Source organism: Pleurodeles waltl, chromosome 1_2 (assembly GCF_031143425.1).
Source record: "Pleurodeles waltl isolate 20211129_DDA chromosome 1_2, aPleWal1.hap1.20221129, whole genome shotgun sequence".
NCBI lineage: Eukaryota > Metazoa > Chordata > Amphibia > Caudata > Salamandridae > Pleurodeles > Pleurodeles waltl.
In genome coordinates this window covers 57,908,268-57,935,522 of record NC_090437.1, presented here as the reverse complement: position 1 = coordinate 57,935,522, position 27,255 = coordinate 57,908,268, and positions in this window count along the sequence as shown.

Sequence of the window (27,255 nt, the reverse complement as noted above, 5' to 3'; positions counted from 1 at the left end):
AGCTAGCCCTATGGGCAGGGTGCTATGTATGTAGAAGGCAGGACATGTGCCTTGTTTCTTGGCCTGTCCTGGTAGTGACAAACAGCCTATTTGGTTTCTCACTGCTGTGACTGCTGCCTTCTCATAAGATTGCATTGGAAATGCCCTGCCTGATGTCTAGGGGGGTATTGTCTGATTTATGAGGGGTAGCATAGGCATGTTTGGTATGTTGTGAAGGTAGTGAGAAATGCTGCTTACTGGTGTAGGTGGATTTATTTATTATCATTACTGAAATGCCACTTCTAGAAAGTGAGCATTTCTCTATGCTTCTGACTCTGGTGTTTTGCAGCTTGACTTTAATCCACATCTGGGCAGAGTGACATTTGGGCTTTGTGCATACTTTTCAGACAGCCTGTACATAGGGAGGATGGAGGTGTCACAGAGGTGCATCTGCATTTTGAATGATCTTCCTGGGCTAAGAGAAGGGGAGGCAGGGCACACTTGCATCTGTAAAGGCTGTGCCCTGACCTCACACAAAGGGCTTGTTTACCCCCAACTGATGTTTGGAGCCTGTGCTGGAGGATTCAGGGGACACTCCAAGAACCAGTTGTAACTGGTTGAAACATCCTCTCCCCCCTCTTTGTTAAACCCTTACAAAACTGAGTATAAGCACAGGGGATTTTACCCACAATTTGGAGACACTCTGGACTTTAACATGCTTGTAACTGGACACCGAATGTTGCTGGATGGACTCACCAGGAACAGCCTTGGACTGCTGCTGCTGTGCTGACCTGTGAGCTGCGAGGTCAATTTGAGGAACTGCCACTGTTTGCATCCCTTTGTGATGGCCTGCTGCTGGGCCCTACCACCCTGTGCTTCACGTGTGTCCTCCAGGGGCTGGGTGCTGTCTCCCCTGCCCTCCTGCAATTGCTGGCTTTGCTGCGGTAAGGAGTGATTTGCCCTTGATTACTGCAGTGCCAAGAAGAGCGATTGATCCTTTGAGCTAGCACCTGGAGAGAGCTGTGTTTTCTTGTGATTGCCCTGAAGCACTGTGTAAGTCAATAACAGCGCGTGAAAAGCGCTGCCTGAGGAAGCCCGGCATGTCTGAAGCATTCCCTGTGATTGGCACCCCTGTGGCACCGGAGCACATTTCAAAGTGTTCCCCGGGCTCAGGAGAACTTTTGGCGGTACCGCCAGGGCACCAGCAGGAACCGCTCTCCATTAGGATCACCGCCGCAACCCGGGGAGGAAGCAAGTTTGCCTTCTGATCGGGCAGGACAAAGGCACAACCGGCAGAGCAAGAGGCCTGATCGGTGGAGGACACGCAGGGCTAGTGCACCCGTGAAGTCAACAGGAGCCTCTTCACTACAGACACAGCTTAGCAGTGACCCCTGGAAGCCCTGGGGAGGCTCCGGGTGCGCTGTCCGTTTTGGGCCATCAAGTGTGCTGTGACAGCGCGAGTGTAGCTGGCCCACGCATGCCAATGAGGCTTACCCATTTTCTTCCAGACAGGAGCGTGTGAGCCCCTCGCCCATATGTAGTGGGCAGTGGCCCACCGGGTAACCTCTATGCATACTGAGGCCGCCCTGTGAGAGAAGGTGGGCACCTGCCAGTAAGTGCCTGGGTTAGCGAGACCCTGGCCCTTTCTTTTGGCAGTACGCTAGGCTGGCAGGCCGGGGCGGAGAACCTCAACGGAGGTCCCGTGACTGCCCAGCCTCCGTGGGGGAGATTTTCCCTGGGGATCTGTTCTCTTTTGGTGGGGTGAAATATGCCTGCTAAGAATCTCTCCGTAATACATCCAAGTGATTATACTAGTATCCTGCTGATTAGGGAACATAGTCTATAATGTGTGCTGCCATGATGATGTTGGGCATTGCTGGTGATATCTCCTCATGACTTGCCAAAGGTTACCCGATGTTCCTTTTATGGGTATTTATGTTTATTATAACATTATGCATTCATGGTGATATGTGCTTTACCATCATTTTTAGTAAGGTTTTACCAGGATGATATGTTTCTGTTTCTGTGACTTGCCATATGTTTTTTAATGTTCCTGGTATAGGCATTTATGATACTTTGATGACAAGTGCATTTCTACAGTGATGTATTTCCTGACTACTGCTGGTTCGTGCCGAGTAACAGTATTGTGTAATGTTCTGACAACTGGTTGGGTAGCAGGGTATTACTGACATGTTGTGTTTCGTCTAATGATGTTGTGTACAATACAGTTTATTTTTATATAACTTGGGGCCCGATGTACGGAAATGCAATTTTGCTTTACTTAAATAGCGACTTCATAGAAATCTCTGTTTAAGAAATGCAAAATGCTATGTACCAAGACATTGATTCTCTAATAATGATTAGTACAAAGTAGGAATTGCTATTAGGAAATTGGTATTATGAAATCCCATTGCATTAGAGTCAATGGGCCCATTTTGCATTTCCTAAATAGCAATTTCTTATTAAGAAATCACTATTTAGGAAATGCAAAACCAGGGATGGCAATGGGAATCTCCACCTTGATGCACCCCAAAAATAGGGTTGCACCTATAGAGCACACATATGCCATGTGTGTGCTCTATTGCACTTTCACCTTGGGGTGCTTTTTAGGGTCGAGCCTGCGCTAGCATGCGCTTGCGCATGCGTATCGCTTGCGAGACACTTTAGTAGTTAGAAAAGGGCTCGGAGACCCGTCCATGTCACGTCAGTGTCTTTCATTGGTTCGTGGGCTTGCCTTTTAAAATCTGCTTGCTTCCATTAGTGGAAGGCATGCATACGTCATGCCTTTTCCGGTGGTTAGCCCTCCTCGAGCACAGCGACCCAGTACTGAAAACATGCAAAGCTCGCTGTTTTCCGTCCGGTTTGTGGACTACTTTTTATCTTTTTATTGACTTGCTTTCATGTTTGTGTGGGCACTAGTCGCAGTTCAGTTCATCTCTCTGTCCGGCACCCTCACCCCACCACCTCCTGCCCATCTTTCAATTTTATTTAGATGTTCGCGCTGTGATGTACACATACAGCGTGTCATCTTATTTTGGAATCAAATATTGTTTTATGTTTCATGAAGCAGTGGCTGGCTCCGTCTTCTGGGAATAATGCAGCTATTTGTGGTGGAAATGGTTAATCAGGCCCTCTACGGTAATCACTAAAAAAAAACAATAAGTAAATAATGTCGCCAAAGAGGCTTCATTTTAATTTCACATGAGATGGCCCACCCCTAAAAAACACTGCGCTTCCATAAAGGTTAATCTGCTGTTTATTTTCTTAATAACAAAACAAAGTGGCGTCTTATATCTGTTTTATCACTGATAAGCAGTCATTTCCATCATTGTGTTTCAATGCCTGGTTAGGGAGTAGTAAGCGCTATATAAATGCAATTTCAGTTTGTGCCGATTGCTACAGAAGTAGTAGGTTTGCTGGTACAGAAGGAGCAGAGCGAACCTAGAGTTTTTGCTGTTGTACTATCGCCCCCGCCCCCCTTCATTTCTCGACACAGACCTCCCCCGAGCATATCAGCAAGTATACCTAGGGCCATATTTATACTTTTCGACGCACAACTGCGCCAACGCAGTTGTGCGTCAAAAAATTTAACGCCGGCTAACGCTATTCTGAAGCGCCATGCGGGCGCCGTATTTATTCAATGACGTTAGCCGGCCTTAGCCGGCGGAGCTGCCTGGTGTGCATAAAAAAAAATGACTTACACCAGGCAGCGCCGGCGTAGGGGAGAATGGAGCTTGGGCGTCAAAAAATGGGGCAAGTCAGGCTGAGGCAAAATTTTCGCCTCAACCCGATTTGCGCCATTGTTTTTGACTCCCAACTCAAATTGAAATGACTCCTGTCTTAGCAAAGACAGGAGTCATGCCCCCTTGCCCAATGGCCATGCCCAGGGGACTTATGTCCCCTGGGCATGGCCATTGGGCATAGTGGCATGTAGGGGGGCACAAATCAGGCCCCCCTATGCCACCAAAAAAAAATATATATACTTACCAGCACTTACCTTAATGTCCCAGGGGTGGGTCCCTCCATCCTTGGGCGTCCTCCTGGGGTGGGCAAGGGTGGCAGGGGGTGTCCCTGGGGACATGGGAGGGCACCTCTGGGCTCCTTCCGAGCCCACAGGTCCCTTAACGCCTGCCCTGACCAGGCGCTAAAAAATGACGCAAAAGCGGCTGGACGTCATTTTTTTGGACCCGCCCACTCCCGGGCGTCATTTTTGCCCGGGAGTATAAATACGGCGCACATGCCTCGGAGTCATTTTTTAGACGGGAACGCCTACCTTGCATATCATTAACGCAAGGAACGTGTCCACGCTAAAAAATGACGCAAACTCCATGAACTTTGGCGCTAGATGCGTCTAACGCCAAAGTATAAATATGGAGTTCGTTTTGCGTCGAATTTGCGTTAAAAAAAACTACGCAAATCCGGCGCAAACAGAGTATAAATATGGCCCCTAGTTTATACACATACCCTAGACTTGGACCATTACGAACAATTAAAAATATATAAGTAACCATATTGCAGCCAGCAGCCACCCCCTGCACAGGGATATACCTGACGAGATTAGTTTAAAAAGCTATGCTTACTCTGTGTTTATCAATTATAATTTATATCATGTGAACTGTTGGCTGTTGGAGACTCACAAAAAAGCGCCCTGAAGCAACACCCTCACTACTTAAGCGCTGCTAAAAAGAAACAATACATGATTTCACAAATGTAAATTCGGAAAGAGCATGTTCATTTTACTTTTTGTTTGCTGTAAGACTAGTTTCTGTTTAATTCTTATAATAAGGCTTCACATTGTAGCTCCGCTTGAAAAGATTAATGTAGTATGTACATTATAGCAATTAAAAGGATGTGCTTCATTTATGTTGTAGGCGGCAGACATCAGGAATTGTTTCCTAAATTTCATTTTTTCACGTCTTGCCTTTGTAGTTTGCTTATATTATGTACTGAAAAAGTCATAAGTAAAAAATACCTACATAGATGCATACATAGAGGGTCAATACTTTATAATGCTATTTGTCCTTACATTCCCTATGGTTTTTAGGTCTCGCCTCAGTGCATGACTGTCTCTTGAAAGGCATTTTGTTAGCTTTGTTAGCCAGGAGTTCACTTATCCAACATCCCTATGCGTTTCAAGACATAGGGCCTCATTATGACCCTGGCGGGCGGCGGAGGCCGCCCGCCAGGATGCCGCCCTCCAAAATACCGCGCCGCGGTCAAAAGACCGCGGCGGGTATTACAAGTTTTCCCCTGGGCTGGCGGGCGGTTGCTGAAAAACAGCCCTCCAGCCCAGGGGAAAACGACCTTCCCACGAGGATGCCGGCTCTTAATCGAGCCGGCGGAGTGGGAAGGTGCGACGGGTGCAGTGGCACCCGTCGCGTATTTCAGTGTCTGCAAGGCAGACACTGAAATACTTTGCGGGGCCCTCTTACGGGGGCCCCTCGACCCCCCCTACCGCCATCCTGTTCATGGCGGCTTTCCCGCCATGAACAGGATGGCGGTAGGGGGGGTCAGAATCCTCATGGCTGCGGAGCGCGCTCCGCAGCCATGGAGGATTCACACGAGCAGCGGAAAGTCAGCGGGAGACCGCTGACTTTCCGCTTCTGACCGTGGCTGAACCGCCGCGGTCAGAATGCTCGTTGGAGCACCGCCAGCCTGTTGGCGGTGCTCCCGTGGTCGGTGGCCCTGGCGGCCACCGGCCGCCAGGGTCAGAATGACCCTCATAGTTCCACCTCTGCGCGTGCCCACGTTTTGTCAGCACACAGCCTCCCATGTCTGCATTCTGTATGTGTCTGCATGCTGCCTCTCTCTCTCAAGCTGTCTGTCTTTATCAGCACAGAGGAAACAGTTTAAACTTCAAGCAAGATGACCGTCTATATTTGTTCAGTGAGGTTCTTCAGTGTATTTATGTAGTGCTTAGTATCCCTGATGGGCCATTGAAGCGCTTTTGCGGTAAGCTATAATTGTATTTTGTCTTCCTGGAAATGTGTGTCTGAGATGGATCTTATTACACCTTGAGATTAAAAAAGAAAAAATAGGTCTTTCTGTTCATTTGGATCTTTTAAGGAATATCAGATTTGGTGTCTGTGATTGAACAGTGCTGCAGAGGCAGCACTATGTTTTCATAAATGTTTGCTTTCTTTCTTAGAGGTACAGATCTCCTAGTGTTGTTACTTGCCTTGAAATAGAAGCCAAGCTTCCCTTAACCATCTACATAAGAATGTGCTGTTAATGAGGGGTATCTGCATTCCTTATATAAGAGGAGCAACTTGGACGCCTGGTGCATCAAAAGAAATGGAAACCAGTTATTGCTTGTGGGCAGGAAATGTCTGAGATGGAACACTAATGAAGGGCATCGTAAGACCATTATCGGTAGCACGCTACAGCAGTGGAGAATGGATTGCTGAAAGCCAGCACATGTACTTTTGCGCTTCTGCTTTGTGCTGTATGGCTACATATTTCTTCCTCTTCCTTGTTTAGGTCGGGCTTGCAAGTGCTTAGACCTGTTGTAAGTATTGTGGGCTTTTAACCATGCCCACGGCACGCCAGTCTCACATACACTCTTGTTCCTGGGCTTGCCTTTGAAAAATCCTTTATCATCATTGGTAAATGCTTTACGTTTGTCCCTCCTTGGGGCGGTTTTGTTACTGCCTTGCAGACTGACCCTGTTACATGGAAAATTGTATGATTGCTGATCTGCGAGCAAACTTCTTTTTCCTTTTGTGTCTTTCCTTCGTGCTCATGCTCATAGAGGTCGTGGCGCTTTGAATCGGCTCACTTATATCAAATAATGTTTTACTTTTCATTTTCAATTTATTTGGCAAGAAAAGTGCAGTTAGGAATTTACAACGCCAATAGCTCTAACTGGAGCAAATGCAAGACCCATTGCATTGCAAATGCTTGTTTTAAATTGCACCTGGTTGCCACCGACTTCAAGTCGGTGGTAATTGCATCTCCAGAATGCCCAAATCACAGTTTGGAAATGCATGGTACATCAGAATCAGAAATGCAAATGGGAAATCCCTATTTGTATTTCCTATTATGGGAAATGCAAATTACAATTTCTACAGGGTAGAAATCACAATTTGAGATTCTTTAAATGGCTTTGTACATCAGAAAAGCCCAGTTTGCATTTCTTAATGGACCCAAAAAACAATTCAGACCATTTAGAAATACAAACAACCTTCGTACATCTGGCCCTTTAAAACATAAGGGCACAGATATGTAGAGACAATGTCATTGTTTGTGTACTCTGTATTCTTACAAAAAAGGAATTTTGGTTGAACCATCTGTATTAGTTTCATCCAGAAAATGTCTCTCTGTAGAAGTGTCTTTCAATTGTCAATGCCAGCTTTTGGTTTCAGTATTTCAACTATCTGAAATTTTAACAAACTTACCTTGTGTCTGGAAACTTTTGTGTAACTTTGGAATGGCAAGATGTTTGTACAATGAACTCAACCTTAGTAAAGGGTAACATGCCATTCTCAATATAGGATGATAGTTCATGAAGCACACAGGAAAGAGGGGTATTATATGGGCTCTGCAACTGTCTCAGAGGTGACAAAGATGCATTCTATGTGGGTCAGGAAAATTGCGAATTTCCAAGTACAGTGAGGGATAGTGAATTGGAAGCCCTCTTCCAATCATTTTGTAACAAGCAGTGTATAATGAAGATCACAAATCATTGTTAATAGGGAGTACACCTTTGAAGGAGTTGAATGAAGCTCAGCAATGCTCTGTAATGGCATCAGGCACCATTTGCCGGAGGCCACTGTGGAGTTGGGTGATCCTTAAAAGGCACACTGGAAGGTAGCAGTGGTGTTAGGAACCCTAACCTGCAGTGATAGCAGCTGGGGGTGTGTGGGGGCCATGTTTATGTGCTACACCCCCCTCAAAAAAGTAGCAAGTAGTTTGTTGGTTGCAGTTTCACCACAAAGACACTTCCAACGTTCAGTGGCTGATGCCGATAGCCCCATTGACTTTATTTATAAACTTGCATCGTCTCTAGCCTACCTAAAAAGGTGTTGCAGCTTCTATTGAGTCACAGGGTAACAACGGTGATATCTACTGACGTGCAACACTTTTCCTATGATCTAAACAATCACTTACAAGTCTATATTTAGAATTCTCTGCACTTTAAACACTATGGCCCTCATTACAACCGTGGTGGTCGGTGTTAAAGCGGCAGTAATACCCCCAACAGGCCGGCGGTAACAAAAATGGGATCACGACCACGGCAGAAACTGCCAACACAGACAGCCACTTTATCACTCCAACCTTCATGGCGGTAGCAACAAACAATGCGGCGGTCACCGCCAACAGCCACATGGTGGACAATGTACCTCCCACCACATCACAACCTGCCAATCCACCAGCTTTTCCGGGGCGGTACTAACGCCATCAAAAGCACGGCGGAACAGTACACAGAAAAGAAACCACTCACCTCTAGACACCCAAAGAAGAACCAGGACGACATGGAGCCCGAGCTGCAGGTCCTGCCGATGCTGGTCTACCTCCTCATACACGAGGAATATCAAAGGCGGCGGCAACAACCACGGTGAGTACAGCACCTGGCACACACGAGACAGGGGGAGGAAGAAGAGAGTGATACACACACGCAACACCCCCTCCCTCAACCACAACACCATACACACAAACACATGCAACAACAGTACATTTACACCCCGTTACCCCTGGAAGAACGCAAGGACAAAAGGAATTGAGTTAAATCAGTGATATTTTTGAAATAGTCAGATATATGTAACAAATAGAATAACAGTATATACAAATAATTACAATATGCACAGCAGGCCGTACACTGTCCGTTGCAAATGTCTTTGCCCCACTGGGCCAAAAATCATGGGACTCCTGCCTCAATACGGAGAGAACACTGCAGGGGCATCAGGTCGAAAACACACAGGCACCTCAGGGGGATGGAGAAGGGGAGGGCACCTCAGCCGGAAGATGGAAGAACGCCACTGCTCCTCGAGGGGGCTCCATGCCCACTGCTAGGTCCTGTGGAGTGCAAGGCCAAAGTCTCTCAAGTGGGTGGGTTGCCCACTGTTTGGTCCTGGGGAGTGCAAGGCCACTGTGTCACGGTGTCTTTTCCTCGGGATCTGCACGCTGGCGAACAAGAAGGCCCACCTCCCGGCGTCACCAACTCAGAAAGCTTTAATGGCACAGAGTTATGATGAAGCCAGGAGAGGGGAAGGGAATTAGGGTAGGGAACAGCTGGGAGAGAGATCTGAAAGGAAAAAGTTAGAACAAATATGCATATACTCATTCATGACAATCTAACTCACCATTAGAGCCTTTGTGTACATGCATCTCCATAATACTAGATTGAAACTCTTTATGAATTGGGCACCAGCCCCTTCTGTAAATCACGAAACCAGAATGAACTGAGACCTCAGAGTCCCGAGAAGACTAGAGTTTATAGACTATGTCCACGCTCTTATATATCAATTTATGGAACCACTTATGGGTTGATAAAACTCTAAATATTAGATCTTAGTTTAGAAACTCGTCAGCACTTAAATGAGTTTTTTCACATAATATAAAACACATTAATATGTATCTCATATATCCTAAAACAATGAAACTGCGATTTATTAACTTTGAAACTTTTTTCCATAAATGTTCTCTTGTAAATTAAAAGCGCTTTAAAATACTGAGCCAAGGGCTCTTTACTTTCTGTGAACTGAAGCGCTTTCGAACATTGAGGTCAATGTGCTTTTTCTTCTCTGAAATTGAAGTGCTGTGCCAATGCGCGTTATTCCTGTGAGTTTTGGAGCGCTGTATTGATGCGCTTTATTCCTGATAACTGGAGCGCTGTACCAAAGCGCGTTACTGCCGTGGACTGAAGTGCTTTTCCAAAGCGCGTTGCTGTCATGAACTGAAGCGCTTTATCAAAGCGCGTTGCTGCAGTGAACTGAAGCGCTTTACCTAAGCGCGTTGCTGGTGTGAACTGAAGCGCTTTTCCTAAGTGCGTTGCTGCCGTGAACTGAAGCACTTTTCCTAAGCGCGTTGCTGCCGTGAACTGAAGCGCTTTATCAAAGCGTGTTGCTGCTGTGAACTGAAGCGCTTTTCCTAAGTGCTTTGCTGCCGTGAACTGAAGCGCTTTTCCTAAGCGCTTTGCTGCTGTGAACTGAAGCGCTAAACTCAAGTGGCCTAAAACGCCATGCTCGTTAGGCTAGGGGAATGCTGAAAGTTAGGAAGAAACAACTCCCTTCTGACTTGGGCTCTTCACGACCTTACCGCCCACAAGTATGACCTACTCATGTCTGAATTCCAAAAGGAAAACCAGGAACCTTTAAGTTACTGCCAAGCTGCCTTGAAGAAATTCTGCTTTGCTCCAGAGAAAGGTCCCTAGAGGTCTGACTGCATCAAAGTCTTCAAAATAGTGAGCCACGAGTTTGGCTGTGGCTGGGCTTCATAGGCCAGCCACACCCCAAGATGGCCGCCGCCTCTAAAAACATGGGAAATGTAGTCCCTTCATAAGATAGCACTGATAAGTGCATCTTGACCACCAATGGCCTGAACCTGCAGCTATATGAGCTTTACCACAGGGTAAACAACGCTGCTGGCGGGGATGACCAGTGGTGCGCATAAAGCATTGCAAATCCAAGCAACGGACCTTCAGGTGGGACCTGGACCACGCACAGCCTTGTTCCTGACACACAGTCTCTCTAGTGGGTGGTATGCCAACTGATTGGTCCTGGGGAGTGCAAGGCCACAGACTCTCTAGTGGGTGGTATGCCCACTGCTTGGTCCTGGGGAGTGCAAAGCCACAGTCTCTCAAGTCTATCAAGTGGATGGCTTCTCCACTGGTTCTGGAGGGGGCTTTGTGCCCAGTCTTCTTCATCCTGCCAAGCATAGGGTGAGTGGATGCAGTTCTCCACTGGTTCTAGAAGGGGCTTGGTACCCAGTCTGCTTCATCCTGCCAAGGATAGGGTGAGTGGATGTAGTTCTTCACTGGTTCTGGAGGGGGCTTTGTGTCCAGTGATGAAACACTTGGGGTGTGCCAGTTCAGAGTCCCTCACCTGGGTGTCTGAGGCACGAGATTTACAGGGAACAGGTAGCATGATAGTCTATGGAGGCAGGTCCAGACTCCATCCTGCGGTGATCAAGGCTGCAAACTGGTGGTAGTGCCGGTGCTGGTGGGGGTGCTTCCAGTGGTGGTTGGAGGCCCCAGGCCGGCTCCTGCAGCCTCGGATGGACGCACACTGGGGCTGCTGCTGCTGGTAGTGATCGTACTGTCAGCGGTGCAGATGGCGGTGCTTGCGGCGGTGCTTGCTGCGGGGATGCTGGTGGTGCTGTCTGTGGTGCAGGTGCTGGTGCTGCCAGTGGTGGAGGGAGGCACAGACCATCTCCTGCAGCCTCAGACGGCTGCCCACTGGGGATGCTGCTGCTGACAGTAGTGGTGGCAGCAGCGGGGTAGGTCGTGGTGCAGATGGCGGTGCTTGCGGCGGTGCTGGCCGCGGTACAGGTGGCGGGGCTGTCGGTTCTGATGGTGGGCACCAGGCCCTCACCTGGAGCCTCCGAGGCCTGAAGTGCCTTGCCTTGGCTTTTTTACCCCTTCCTCACCTTGGCAGATGCTGCTGGGACTTTGACTCTGGCAGCTGGAGTTTTGGAGGAGGCCTTGCTGGGTGGGTCGTGTTCCTTGCCCTTGCTGCATTTTGGCCCCTTCTTCACCTTGGCAGGTGGCGGAATTGTTTGGTCCTTTGCAGGGGTTGGTGGCACACTGCCTGGCCTGACAGGTGCCCCTTTGATCCTCTGGGAGTTGGAGGTACCACAGAGGATGCCGACTTGGTGGTTGAGGTGGTGGCCTGGGACTTTGACACCCTGGCCCATGGTCTCCTGGGAATGGTGGCATGCTCCCAGGATGCTGGAGAGAGGCTCGTGGAGAGTGGGTTCCCTGGACCTGTCCTCCCCCTGTATCACAGCAGTCCTCCCAGCTTCCCTGTTGTCCTGTGCCTCTGTCCCCTGAACCGTGTGCCCACTGCCACTGACCCCAGGTCCCTGATTTTCTTGGGTTTGTGGGGTTGCCTGGGGTTCCTGTACTGGTGGACACACTGCTGATTGACGTGTCCTGGGGACAGTGGCATGGGCCCACTGGGTGGGTGCTGTGCTGGTGTTTCCTGAGGGGGGAGGCTCTGTGGTGGTTTGGGACTGTGGCAGGGGAACCGACTGTCCAGAGGTCCCTGATGGGCCAGGTTGGTCATCCTGATCAAGGCATGCAGAGCTGCGGTCATCACTGTGGGCTTCTTCAGGGGGTGAACTGGTTGTAGCTGGCACCTCCTGTCCGGTGACGTTGAGCAGGGGTCCTTTGGGGATGCTAATGCAGTGTTAATGTATCTGTGTGTGCCATCTTGTGCATGGGTGTGTTTCCCTGTATGATTGTGATTTCCCTGTCACCCTGGCCTTGTGTTCGTGGTGGTTTTGTGGGCTGGGTGAATCTCTGTGATGGGCATGCTCTTGTGATGGGTGTCCATGCAGGTCTGTGATGGGTGTCCATGCTTTGGTGTTACATGCAGGGCTTGGTATTGGAATGGGTGGGTTGTGATGGTGGGGTGTATGTGAAGTGGTCGAGTGATGGGGGTGAGGGTAGGGCTAGGAGTTTGTGATGGCATGCAGGTAGGGTGGGGGATATAGTAGTAAAGATTTGACTTACCAGAGTCCAGTCCTCCTGCTACTCCTGCGAGGCCCTCGGAATGCATGATCGCCAAGACTTGCTCCTCCCATGTTGTAAGTTGTGGGGGAGGGGGTGGGGGTCCACTGCCAGTCCTCTGTACTGCTATCTGGTGTCTAGCAACCAAGGAACGCACCTTCCCAGTAGGTCGTTCTACCTCTTCCTGATGTCATCCCTTGTTCTGTGGTGCTGTCCCACGGCGTTGACCCTGTCCACGACTCTCCGCCATAGCTCCATCTTCCTTGCAATGGACGCATCTGCTGCACCTGTGATCCGAATAGCTGTGGCTCTACCCAGATGATTTCCTCCACCATGACCCTTAGCTCCTCCTCAGAAATCCTGGGGTGTCTTTGGGGTGCCATGGATGTGGTGTGAGTGGTAGGTGTGAGGATGTGTAGGGTGATGTGTTGTGGTGTGGGTGTGAGGTGCGTGGATGGTGTTCTGTGCCTGTGATTGAGTGGGTGCTCCTGCATTGTGACTCTCTCTGCTTGCTGTCTTTTTTATCGCTGTAAGGGGTTGTGGGTAATGTGGGTGTGTGTTTTATAGTGTTGTGGGTGAGTGGGTGTGGTGTGTGTATGTGTTTCTGGAGTGTGTATTTTGAATTGTCCAATGTGGTGGTGTTTTGTAAGTGTGTGCGTATTTTGAGCGTGGCAGTGTGTACCGCCAATGGTTTACCACGTTTGAAAGACCGCCGCTGTGATTCGTGGGTCGTGATACTGTAGGCTTCTTCCTGGTGGTGTAATGGTGTGGGTTTTGGTACCGCCAATTTATCACTGTCCTTTGGTGTGGCGGACTTGTATGGGTGTCTGTATAGGTTTACCAGATTTTAAATGTAAATGCAATTCCTCAAATGCTCTTGAATCCATGACAACTTTCTTTACAACTGTGTTGTATTATGAGTTCCTCCGACTAGTGACAGAATAATAATGAAAACACAAATATAAGGCATGCAAGGAAAAAAGGCAATGTATCATTAACCATCATAATTAAAAAGTAACATTTTGATAAAAACATTTAGTAAGAAGATTTAATAAACTCAGATGTATGGCCACAGCCAGTATGTTGTAGCCACTAAACTAAACATAATTGTTTTTTAAGAATTCCAGAATTATCATGTTACTTTAAACAAATGGCTTTAATTAAGCAGTGCAAACACAATCAAAGGAAATACCTGCAATGCCTTAAATATACTTGTTTCTCACATACATTTGATAAAGTGAATGACAAACATACATGTATATGATGGAGTTTAAGGTGTGACAGTTTCGGTTAACACATATTGCAATTACAAAACCTGGGATGCTGAAGGAAATAAAAGTGAAGTGGATGATAAAATACACGTAAGGAATGCACATAATTTTCTAAATTAATCTAGATCATGACATAATCAATGAAGATTGCAGTACAGGCGTGCCAACATGAGGCATACTGCTGAAGTCATATGAACAAATTATAGACGTAGTTTCAGAAATTAGTCATAAGTACAAAGTTTTATTCTCTTCTGTATAGCTCAAAGCATATTTACATGCACCTGAAACCACAACAAACTCAAAGGACAGTCGCTGGGGAAAATGTAGCAGACCTGATGTGCCCTGTGACAAACTTCCGATATACCATGTTCAGGTTGTAGTTGTGTCTAAAATCCCTATGTGAAATTGCATGGGGAAAACATGTTTTGGGACCCCCTTTGTCTCAGCTTCCGCTTGATGAACCATCACAAAACTTTTAGAACGTCAGCTTAACTCAGGTGCATGCTACTTTTGAAAAATTTGTGAAGATTCATCAAATGGCACCAATGTTATTGACAAAACAAAAATGCTTTTCCTATGGAAACTAGGTCCTAACTATAACTTCTTACTGGTGACTGCCACTAGGTTTTAAATATATATATATATATATATATATATATATATATATATATATATATATATGCCTATGTATATGTGTGTGTGTGTCCATACCAGGAAATGTCTAATGTCTGTATATACGAGAACAATATTTCCACAGAACCAGAACATTGTAATGGTTTGACCTCTTAGAAGATTACCCTTTCTCTATGCTATGAATGTAAAAATTGCAGCTGATAAATTTATATGTACGGTAAAATATTGATTAGAGAGTGTTGCACCTTATGGCATGATACCGTAGTAGACATTATTTAGATTCTTTCAGGTTGGAATTCTTTTACTTGGTTGGTTCACTATCAACAAGTCAGCACATTTTTCATAAATACATGGGGGTCTTAATAATATCTAGATGATTATTTATTCATTTCTAGTGAGGGGATTAAAATATGTGTGGATGATTCCATTGCTTTTGTTAAAGGTGATCCTCACTCTTGTGTCTCTCCCTTAAAATTGTTTTCTAACTAAAAGTGGAATACATGAAGTAAGGTGGATGCCTTTTAAGCTTTTTTACAACAATATATTATTGAGTTTAATTCAGACAAGACCATCATACAACATATTTAACAAGTATACAAAAACAGAATAGGATCAGGTCTTTTTTTTATTTTCCTCAGACCTAAAAGAGAACCCCTCCACCCCAGTCACTCACTGAGTAGATATTAGGCCCACCTTAGGAACACAGACAAAACCTAAATCAACAATACAAATCTCCTTTATATTTTCACCTGGAACTTATTATTCGTCATGTAAGAGAGGCCCTATGAGATGTTGTTCAGAGCAATGATTTCTAAGATTTCAGGCAGGCCAGCAATATTTTCCTGTGCAACAGGTAATCTATTAATGGCTGGCAAAACTTCTTACATGTCCCCCCTTTCAGTTAACTCTCAAGTCAGTTTCTCCATGGGCAACAGATTTCATAGTTTCCCAGACCATTCCTGTGTTACTGAAATCAGCACTGACTTCAATCAGAGTGCAAACAATTGCTTAACAGCTAAGAGCATGTTTAGGATGAATCTTTAATCAGACAGGGTGGATTCAGAACATCAGTTGGACAAAGGCCAGCCAAATTGTTTCTAGGTTAGGTTTCAACAATATTCTACCACACTTCTCATATAACTCTGCATTTCCTCAAGATATGTATGGTATCCCCTTCTTTCCACAACCACTCCAACATATACTATCAGCATCTTTATACAGTTACTTAAATTTATGTGGCGCAGAATACCAATTTATCATATGTGAATATAGGGCCTCCCCAGAGGTGGCTTTAGTGCTGGTGGCACCCGGTACAACAATCAATTTGGCACCCCCCCATGACCTCCTTCCCCAAGAATTCCCTCACTATCACTCTCCAGGAGTGCATGTCATAGCTACATAGCCTCTCTCCGAAATATATTTCATTTTTTTATAGTTCTACTCATAGCTCACTCAAACTCAGTTTTGTTATGTGCATGGAATACATTCTGTGTAGCAGGCATATTAACCCCGCACTACTTTATGATGAATCAAAACTGCCACTAGACAAAATTCAGTAGGAACATCAATCACCAGAATTATCTTGACATTTTTATTGTTGCTTATTGGACCCACAAGGAAGGAAGTTCATGCGCATTCAAACCAAAAGTTATTTTTCAACACAGCGCCCCCTACCAAAGTCTATGTCAGATGTGGCTGCACTAGTCGCACTGCCTTAAAGCCGGCCCTGATCTCCCTATTCTGAACACTTTTACGAACCCAAGCAATATCAAACCAAAGTTTCTGTCATTATACTGGTGTTATGGGAGTTCCTGAAGTCCATTGGAATTGCTTCATATAAAGCCAATTAGGGTGCAGATTAACAATACTTAATATTGCATACATTTTAGAGATAAAGCCTTTAGGGGAGGAGTCTGTCAGAAAAAGCTTTTCCCAATTGTTTGTCTGCTTAATAGCCACTGCTGTGTTCTCAGTATGAAGGGCCCAATGCCTCAACTGAAAGTCATGCATCCACTCTGTTTCCAACAAGGGCAAACCCTGTTTGCACTACTGGCAGGATTTAATTTAAGCCCCTTGAAACAAGTCCTTTAACATCCAACATCCCCCCTTGTCCCAGGTCTCGTAATAAGCATGATTCTATCCGATCAAACAGATTTACCCAAAAGCAGTATGAAACGCAATCGGAATGTTTTAAGGCCAGAAACCCTCTGGACAGGGTCCCATGTCTCAAACTTTGGATGAAGTAGTTCCAAAAAATAACATACCGGAAGCTGTGCTGCTTTAATCGATCATGAGATTACCCAAGGGAATTGACCCATCATGACAGTGTCCATATGAACCCAATGGCCTTCTGTTTTATGTAGAGACCATTAAAAAAAAACAAAGTTGTCCTGTACAGTGGTATGTCTTTATATCTAAGAGGCTTAGGCTTCCTGATTTCCTATGGGCTTTCAGCATTTTCTCAGATAAACATGTAGTTATACCTGAGCAAATAAATTAAATATTGTGGCTTGAATTGTTTGCAAGTCTATATATGAGATCTTTACAGGGAGGGCTTAAAATAAGTAAATCAGATAAGGCAGCACATTTAGGGGCATATTTATACTCTGTTTGCACCGAATTAACGTCATTTGTTTTTACTCTAATTCGATGCAAAACTAACTCCATATTTATACTTTGGCGCTAGGCCCGTCTAATGCCAAATTTATGGAGCTAAAGTCATTTTTGGGACTTGGAAACCTACTTCGCCTTAATGAGATGCAAGGTAGGCATTCCCGTACAAAAAATGACTCTATGGCCTTAACGCCATATATATACTCCCACGTTTACCCCATGTTTTAACACCTGGGTCAGGGCAGGCATTAGGGGACCTGTGGGCTTATTACCATGGTGGAACACCATGGAATAAGCCCACAGGGGCCCTCCCCAGGCCCCAGGGACACCCCCACCCACACTAGAGGGACAGCAGAGGATGGGGGACCCTATCCCAGGTAAGTATAGGTAAATACAGGTAAGTACTTTATATTTATTTTCTTAAAGTGCCATTGGGGGCCCTGAAATGGGCCTCCCTACATGGCATTGGGTGCAATTGCCATTCCGAGGGGACCCTGGCTACCTGTGCTGGCCTCTGGGGTGGTGGGCATGACTCCTGTCTTTTCTAAGACAGGAGTCTTGTGGTATTGATGGTTTTGCATCAGAAAATGACTCTAGGCAGGTTAGTCATTTCTTTTTTACTATAACCTGCCTAACGTCATTTTTTGGTGCAAAACACCCTTCTTCAATGCTGCCAACCCCACCCAACTAATGTCATTTTGTTTTTACGTTAGCCTATCCTTTGCACCAACTTGCACCATTCCATAAATATGGTGCTGGGCTGGTGCACAGAAATGATGGAAGCCGGTGCTAAAAAGTTTGGTGCAAAACTGCATTAGTACAGTTTTGCACCAAAAAGTATAAATCAGGGCCTTTATATTGCTCGCAGTTTTACTCCCCATTCAGGATATCTATAGGGGCTCCCATCTGTGCAAATCTGTAGTATAGCATTTATAAGCCTAGGGTAATAGCACCATACAATTACACATTTTTTTGCTATATATTCCAAGGTATTTTATTGTATTAAGCTAAAAGGGGCTGTAATTCTTGTACAAATACTACTGGAAGGTCTCCACCTAATTTTCCTGGTATGGCTAGGTTTAACCAAAAACCTGATGCTGTACCATTACGGTCCAATATTTCTATTGCTCCTGTTTGTGTAGAACACTAGGCATAAATTGTGACAACTGGAGTCTTTTATGTCTTTTACATCTGGTGATCTGGAACCAGCTTACTAATTGACATGAACCTGTGCACGTAGTACAGTGCTTTACATTTACACTTAATGGTAGCGAAGAAGATGAGTCCAAAGCTTACTCAAGGAGGTGGTGTGGGCTAGAGACCTCAACTTCATCATAGCTAAATATTAGACATAAAAACACACAGCTAGCCCAGCGGTTTCTCTAACTTTAATCGCTTTGCTCCCTTAAAGAGCTTAGAGCAGAGCACCTGACAGTCTAACTCTACAGCTGATATTGGCCTGTGTAGATACTTCTGTGGAGGTTCCTGTTGTGTCATCTGCAGTGCTGCCCACAGATGCGAAGATGGATACTTGGTGTGTTGCTATCTGGAACATAGCTGACATAACTTCCAAATTAGATCACGTTGAATGGCTCTCCTTCATGAAATTCCTTGATATAGTTTTGATCCACGAGACTTCATCTACAACAGATATGGTGTGTGATGTTTTTTTGTATGTCAGTCTATACCAGCTATCCCATCTGAGCGAAAGGAGTGCCTTTCAACATTGTTTACAGCTTCCTTGAATTGTTGCATTATGCCTTTTAATTCCAACCGTGTGGGAATTCAATCTTTTTGGCTAACTATTTTCAGTTTTATCTTATCAATTATAATTATGTTTATGTTTCTCCCAAAAATTGTAACTATTCTATTTTATTTATTTCTATTGATGGTTTAACTCAACCCTTTATGTATCCATGCTCAAGTCTGAATATTGCCTTATGTGTAGACTCTAATGCAAAAACTGGTTTCAATTCTTTATTTTTTTAATTTAGTCTATTTTCCGGAACTAATGTGGATAATCCGATTTTCATGGTCCCATGCTTATTGGTTCTTGTTGAATGTGAATTTGTAAATGTTCACAAATCATTTAATTGTTGGGAAGCCCATTCCAGGTCATGGGGCAATGTTGTTTCTCCTTCTCTGATTAAATTTTTGTTGCAAGTAGTTTATACAATGTTATTATCAAAGCACCATACTGGCGAGTTGTTATACTGTAGTTGTCATTAACATTTAACCATTATTCTTAATTTTCTTATTGTTAATATGTGGGTTCTAACTTTTTAAAGTAATAACTTAGGGCCAGATTTATGAGTAGGCGGGAAGGAAACTGTGCCGCAAAGGAGATGGAGTTCCGGCCCTCCAACATAACAGTCCACCTGCTCGATTTGGATGCTGGCCTTAGGTTTGGCTATGGTGGTGACTACTCTGTCACCATCTTAGCCAAACTTCTCCAATGGCCCTCCAGAGTCAGGGCCTTCAGAGAATTTACTATATGTCCACATGCCTATCCAATTAGGATATGCAGACATGTGGCTATTTTTTACTGTCCATCACCACCAGGCTAACCCTAGCAGTGAGGGACAGAAACAAATAAATAATTCCCCTCTGGCCATGAGAGATGGCTCCCATAGTCAGGGTGGCATTATCTTTTTCATTTTCAAAAAGGAACATGTTTCTGGATTTTCGTTTTGGAAATAAAAAAGATAACTGTTTGATGCAAGGCTCCGTCACGTTGACAGAGCCCTGCACAAAACAGCAAAATGCATTGAAGGCGGTGCCTGTCAGTGCTCTATATATGACCAGCAGGTTGGCTGTCATTTATAAATTTGGTGGTTGACACCTTCACTAGGGTTATGGAGTAATTTACTCTGTCGCCCTAGCGGAACAACAGCCCCATTGACAACATCTAAATCAGGCCCTTGGTTATTGTGCAATCTTGCTTGTCATATTTTTATAGCCCTACAATAATTGTGAGTTCTTTTATTAAATTGAGTGAATCTATCAAGAAGCTGTTTATAAAACCTCTTTTTAAGAACAAGTAAGCCACATACAAATGGTTTGCCATACTTTGTTCATCAGCTAGGAAGTAACTTTATGTGTCCTCTCCCCAGTCCCCTGTTTTTCTCCTAGGTTTAACTTTTCAGCACACTGAGGTGCCATGACTATTAGTGGTAGCCGTTACAGCAAAGCTCCAGGATCTGATTGTATGCCCTTAGATCTTTATAAATCCAACATAGATTTTTGGGCTCCATTGAGAACCAATCTAGCTTGTGGCCCTCTTCTATCATAGTTCCGATTTTTAAAGATGGTAACTGTTCCTTGACACTATAGGTCTGGTTGTTTGATCAACTCCTTAGTGAAGGTAGCAGGAAGGATCCTGTTAACTGGACTTTTATCCTGGCAAGAAGAGAAAAACATTATGGCCGATTTCCAGTAAAGCTTTAGAGAGGGGTTGGGTACCATGGAGCAATGTCTTCATTTGCATCTAACAATCAGTTAATACACTGTGACAAAACAGAGTGTTATATGGTCTTTATGGACTTAAGTAGTGCATTTGATTGTGTGAGCAATTCAAATTTGGCAAATTTTATTTGAGTTAGGTCTTGATGCCCCTCTCGGTAATGTTCTCCCTCTGTTGCACTTAGATATGGCACGGAATGTTAGTCTTGATGAAAAGGGAGAGTGTATGGGTTGTTTTAACTCGGAAATAGGAGTCGTACATGGCTGTGTTTCTACTCTGATTTTGTTTGTTTTGTATATTAATAGCCTTAATACTCGTTGTTGGAGACTGAGCAGGACATACCACTTGTCAAGCTTAGTCCTATTGCCATCCTGCTTTGTGTGGAAGTTCTGTTGTCACTCTCCTCTAATGGCCTGAAACAGGTGGATGATGCTTTTGTCTCTTTTGTTAGAGACTGTAATTTAGAAACTAAGGCCCACATTTATACTTTTTGGCGCAAAACTGAGCAAATGCAGTTTTGCATCAAAAAGTTTATTGCTGGCTCGCGCCAGTTCTCAGCACCATCCGTGCATCACATAAATACCATGACGTAAGATGGCGCTAAGAAATGTTTAGAGTCAAAAATTTTGACGTAAACCCTTGCGCCCTGTTGTGAGAAAGTAGCCTCTTTCTAGCCTTGTTACCCCCACTTTTGGCCTGTTTGTGAGTATATGTCAGGATGTTTTCACTGTCTCACTGGGATCCTGCTAGCCAGGGCCCAGTGCTCATAGTGAAAACCCTATGTTTTCAGTATGTTTGTTATGTGTCACTGGGACCCTGCTAGCCAGGACCCCAGTGCTCATAAGTTTGTGACCTATATGTATGTGTTCCCTGTGTGATGCCTAACAGTCTCACTGCGGCTCTGCTTACCAGAACCTCAGTGGTTATGTCTCTCTTTGCTTTCCAAATTGTCACTAACAGGCTAGTGACCAATTTCTCCAATTCACATTGGCATACTGGAACACCCTTATAATTCCCTAGTATATGGTACTGAGGTACCCAGGGTATTGGGGTTCCAGGAGATCCCTATGGGCTGCAGCATTTCTTTTGCCACCCATAGGGAGCTCTGACAATTCTTACACAGGCCTGCCACTGGAGCCTGAGTGAAATAACGCCCACGTTATTTCACAGCCATTTACCACTGCACTTGAGTAACTTATAAGTCACCTATATGTCTTACCTTTACCTGGTAAAGGTTGGGTGCTAAGTTACATGGTGTGTGGGCACCCTGGCACTAGCCAAGGTGCCCCCACATTGTTCAGGGCAAATTCCCCGGACTTTGTGAGTGCGGGGACACCATTACACGTGTGCACTATACATATGTCACCACATATGTATAGCGTCACAATGGTAACTCCGAACATGGCCATGTAACATGTCTAAGATCATGGAATTGTCACCCCAATGCCATTCTGGCATTGGGGAGACAATTCCATGATCCCCCGAGTCTCTAGCACAGACCCGGGTACTGCCAAACTACCTTTCCCGGGGTTTCACTGCAGCTGCTGCTGCTGCCAACCCCTCAGACAGGTTTCTGCCCTCCTGGGGTCCAGCCAGGCTTGGCCCAGGAAGGCAGGACAAAGGACTTCCTCAGAGAGAGGGTGTTACACCCTCTCCCTTTGGAAAAAGGTGTCAGGGCTGGGGAGGAGTAGCCTCCCCCAGCATCTGGAAATGCTTTGATTGGCACAGATGGTGCCCATCTCTGCATAAGCCAGTCTACACCGGTTCAGGGATCCCCCAGCCCTGCTCTGGCGCGAAACTGGACAAAGGAAAGGGGAGTGACCACTCCCCTGACCTGCACCTCCCCTGGGAGGTGCCCAGAGCTTCTCCAGTGTGCTCCAGACCTCTGCCATCTTAGAAACAGAGGTGCTGCTGGCACACTGGACTGCTCTGAGTGGCCAGGGCCAGCAGGTGACGTCAGAGACTCCTTCTGATAGGCTCTTACCTGTGTTGCTAGCCTATCCTCCTTCCTAAGTAGCCAAACCTCCTATTCTGGCTATTTAGGGTCTCTGCTTTGGGGAATTCTTTAGCTAACGAATGCAAGAGCTCATCAGAGTTCCTCTGCATCTTTCTCTTCACCTTCTGCCAAGGAATCGACCGCTGACTGCTCTGGACGCCTGCAAAACCGCAACAAAGTAGCAAAGACGACTACTGCAATCTTGTATCGCTGATCCTGAGCCTTCTCGACTGTTTTCCTGGTGGTGCATGCTGTGGGGGTATTCTGCCTCCTCTCTGCACTAGAAGCTCCGAAGAAATCTCCCGTGGGTCGACGGAATCTTCCCCCTGCAACCGCAGGCACCAAAAGACTGCATCACCAGTGATCTGGGTCCCCTCTCAGCACGACAAGCTTGGTCCCTGGAACTCAGCAACTCTGTCCAAGTGACTCCCACAGTCCAGTGACTCTTCAGTCCAAGTTTGGTGGAGGTAAGTCCTTGCCTCACCACGCTAGACTGCATTGCTGGGTACCGCGTGATTTGCAGCTGCTCCGGCTCCTGTGCACTCTTCCAGGATTTCCTTTGTGCACAGCCAAGCCTGGGTCCCCGACACTCTAACCTGCAGTGCACGACCTCCTGAGTTGTCCTCCGACGTCGTGGGACCTTCTTTTGTGACTTTTGGTGAGCTGCGGTTCACTCTTCTTCGTAGTGCCTGTTCCGGCACTTCTGCGGGTGCTGCTTGCTTCTAAGTGGGCTCCTTATCTTGCTGGGCGCCCCCTCTGTCTCCTCACGTAATTGGCGACATCCTGGTCCTGGGCCACAGCAGCATCCAAAAATCCTAACCGCAACCCTTGCAGCTAGCAAAGCTTGTTTGTGGTCTTTCTGCACGGAAGCACCTCTGCAAACTTCTTCACGACGTGGGACATCCATCCTCCAAAGGGGAAGTTCCTAGTCCTCTTTGTTCTTGCAGAATCCACAGCTTCTACCATCCGGTGGCAGCTTCTTTGCACCCTCAGCTGGCATTTCTTGGGCATCTGCCCACTCACGACTTGAGTGTGACTCTTGGACTTGGTCCCCTTGTTCCACAGGTACTCTCATCTGGAAATCCATCGTTGTTGCATTGCTGGTGTTGGTCTTCCTTGCAGAATTCCCCTATCACGACTTCTGTGCTCTCTGGGGAACTTAGGTGCACTTTACACCTACTTTTCAGGGTCTTGGGGTGGGCTATTTTTCTAACCCTCACTGTTTTCTTACAGTCCCAGCGACCCTCTACAAGCTCACATAGGTTTGGGGTCCATACGTTATTCGCATTCCTCTTTTGGAGCATATGGTTTGTGTTGCCCCTATACCTATGTGCTCTCATTGCAATCTATTGTGACTGTACATTGCTTGCATTGCTTTCTATTGCTATTACTGCATATTTTTGGTATTGTGTACATATATCTTGTGTATATTTGCTATCCTCATACTGAGGGTACTCACTGAGATACTTTTGGCATATTGTCATAAAAATAAAGTACCTTTATTTTTAGAATATCTGTGTATTGTGTTTTCTTATGATATTGTGCATATGACACCAGTGGTATAGTAGGAGCTTCACACGTCTCCTAGTTCAGCCTAAGCTGCTCTGCTAAGCTACCTTTTCTATCAGCCTAAGCTGCTAGACACCTCTTCTACACTAATAAGGGATAACTGGACCTGGTACAGAGTGTAAGTACCCCTTGGTACCCACTACAAGCCAGGCCAGCCTCCTACACCTGTCATAAGACAAACTTACGTTAATGCTGCAAAACTGACTCTAACCCTTTTTGCCGCACATAAAAATGTCGCAAATGGATTTGCCCCACTTTAACACTGCATTTGCATCAACTTTAGATGAACAAGCAGGAAAGAGTGCAATTTAAAGGGAAGATGGAAGCAACAAGCCAGGAGAGACTCCAGGGTGACCCCATACACCCCAGAACCAGCCAGGAGGATACCCAGAAGTCCCAGGAGAAGGAAAATAAAAAGCGCAAGGGTCAGTTAAGTGAGGAGGTGCACAACATCTTTGTCAAAGAGGTGACAGAGCACCAACCACAGCTCTTGGTCACCTCCAAATTGCCAATTGGCAAAAGAGAGGCCATATGGCAGCTAATAGTGGACAAAATAAACAATGTGGCAGAGGTGAAGCAAATTGTCATGGAGTGCAAGAAGTGCTGGCATGACTGTAAGAGTAGAACTAAGGAGAAAATGACCAGGAACAGAAAGGCAGCACCACAGGATGACCTGTATGAGATGGAGGAGATGGTTTGCAGCGGTCATCCCGGAAGAGCTGGTCATAGGAATAGAAGGACAGGACAGTGCACAACCACCACAAATGCAGGGTAAGTTGTATGGGCGAAATAAATGCCAATTGTACTAATCCCAGAAGGGGGAGACCCATAGGGCACACTCAATGAATGCTAAAGGAGTGCAGCAGGACACATTGTCCATGAATGAAGATGCACTATTGACACATAAGCAACACATGTATACACGCCTTGGTTGTGCCATGCACCACAACACATACACAACCTGGACATACGTCAATCACTAGGGCTATACACCAACATGTACTTATGCAGCACATTGGAGGAAGGCACATTTAATTAATGTGCCTGTGATTGTGTCATAACAACATGCTTTGCATTCAGTTAAACCTAGTCTACCTACGCAAATTAGACTTCAGAGATGATGAAGAAAGTCAATACCACTCCTTGGGTTACGTCATGGTGGTGTCTCTTGCAGAAACACTTTGCTGCACATTAAAATGGCACCATAGCTAACATTACTGGTACATGCGCAAGAAGGAACATAAACAAGACATCCCCACAAGGCAGCTAATTCTTCATCATGCTCCATCAATGCCTGTCTGGGTGCAGGGAGAACTAGTCTGTGCAGCTGCTGGGAAAATTGCAGGGTGGTCCCGTATCACAGTAACCATGGCACTACCCTGTGTAACTAACCTGGCGCTTATTTGCACACATATATTGACGCTGATCAGAACTGTGCCACTAGAGGAAAATGTGCACAACATATTGCAATCTGTAGAACACAACACATACAGGCTGAACCCACAAAAACTCTGACCCAACCTTGTGAGCCATATAGGAATGGGGAAACAATCACACAAGATATGGTGCATGTCTGTGAACATCATGGTACACCTCATCACATTGTCGGGTGGGTAATGGAGAATGGGCAGGTCTGGCGTTGGTAAGACTGCCAGTGCGGTCGTCCCTCTGGGGTTGACATTACGAGTTTCATGCTGGGATGGCAGGTGGAAATCTGTCTCCTCATATCAGCTTTGTGGGGAAGTTACCAAAACATTGTTGCTGGTTCAAATAGAGCCGGAACCATTCTTGGGGTGCATTGGGTGTGACAGCACATGCTGCACTTGTTTCTGCAAATCAGGCAGCAGAAAGCTCAAAGGGCCTGGGCATGGAGTCTCCTGCTCTGCCCATGCCAGGTGCATGGGCAGTGCAGGGGCACACCACACAACATTACCGCCAACCTGTGCATGGCGGTTGGACCGCCATGCAAAGGCTGGTGGAAAGCTGGATCATAATTTGATCTTAATGCTGAGTTGGTGTCAGAAGAGAGGTGGCATTGCCAGTCCGTTAGCTGGCATAACCTGCCAGTGCCATAACGTCCCCATATTCAAAATGTGCCAGTTCCACCCGGGCTGTTGGCGGTGGTCATATTGCCAATGGCAGTCTGGTGGTCATAGGACTGCCAGACTTGTAATGAGTGTCCATGTGTGCACTAGTACTATCTGTAATATCTCCATCAAACAAGCTAGAGGCCCTGATCAAAGTTGAAAATAGGTCAACTGGCTAAGTCCAAAATTTAGTGGCATCAGGCACTGTGATGGACAAAATGCTGTTCACATCAATGACTGATACCCATGCAAGCCATCCCTGGGTCCACCCTTGTGCCAATGGTAAATTAGCTTCCCTGCCACAATGCTGCATCTCTTGCACCATTGTGCAAGTTTGGCTGCATTGAGGGGGAGATCATAGTTGTGTAGGAGCACCTTCCAGCACAATCAGACTCTGAAATGGCAATATACTAGGTCCATGTGTGCTGTGGAATGCAGCACACATGCATATACTGTAACATGATGAGCAATCAAAGTAAACTTCATCATTGTGCCTTGGTAATGCCATCCCTGGGGTGGTGTAAGATATTGGTGCCGCCTCAGGTGTATGAAAACCCATAAAACTGGGACGGGGCAAAATGTAATGTGTGTTGGTGTGGCTTGACCACCCTAACAGCAATTGCAAAACCCTCCCAAGCAAATTGATGCATGGGAAGTGACCGTAATAACAAGGTGGTGTCAAGCCACAATAAGGGAATACATCACACCTTGTAAATATGACGCATCCTGTTTCCCTTTACGTGACACTCAGGTGGGGAAAGGGCTGATAAATAGGACCCATAATGTACAAGAACAAAGTTTGGGCTGTAAGTTGTCACTGAGCCTCCAATAGCAATTCAATGATATGCCATGTCAACTGCAACTACATCGAAAGATTGATTTGACACCATCTCATTGCAGAGGATGATGGCGCTCCTGCTGATCTGCCTTTCCTGTTATTCACGGATGACCTGGATGACCAGCTGCCAACCATC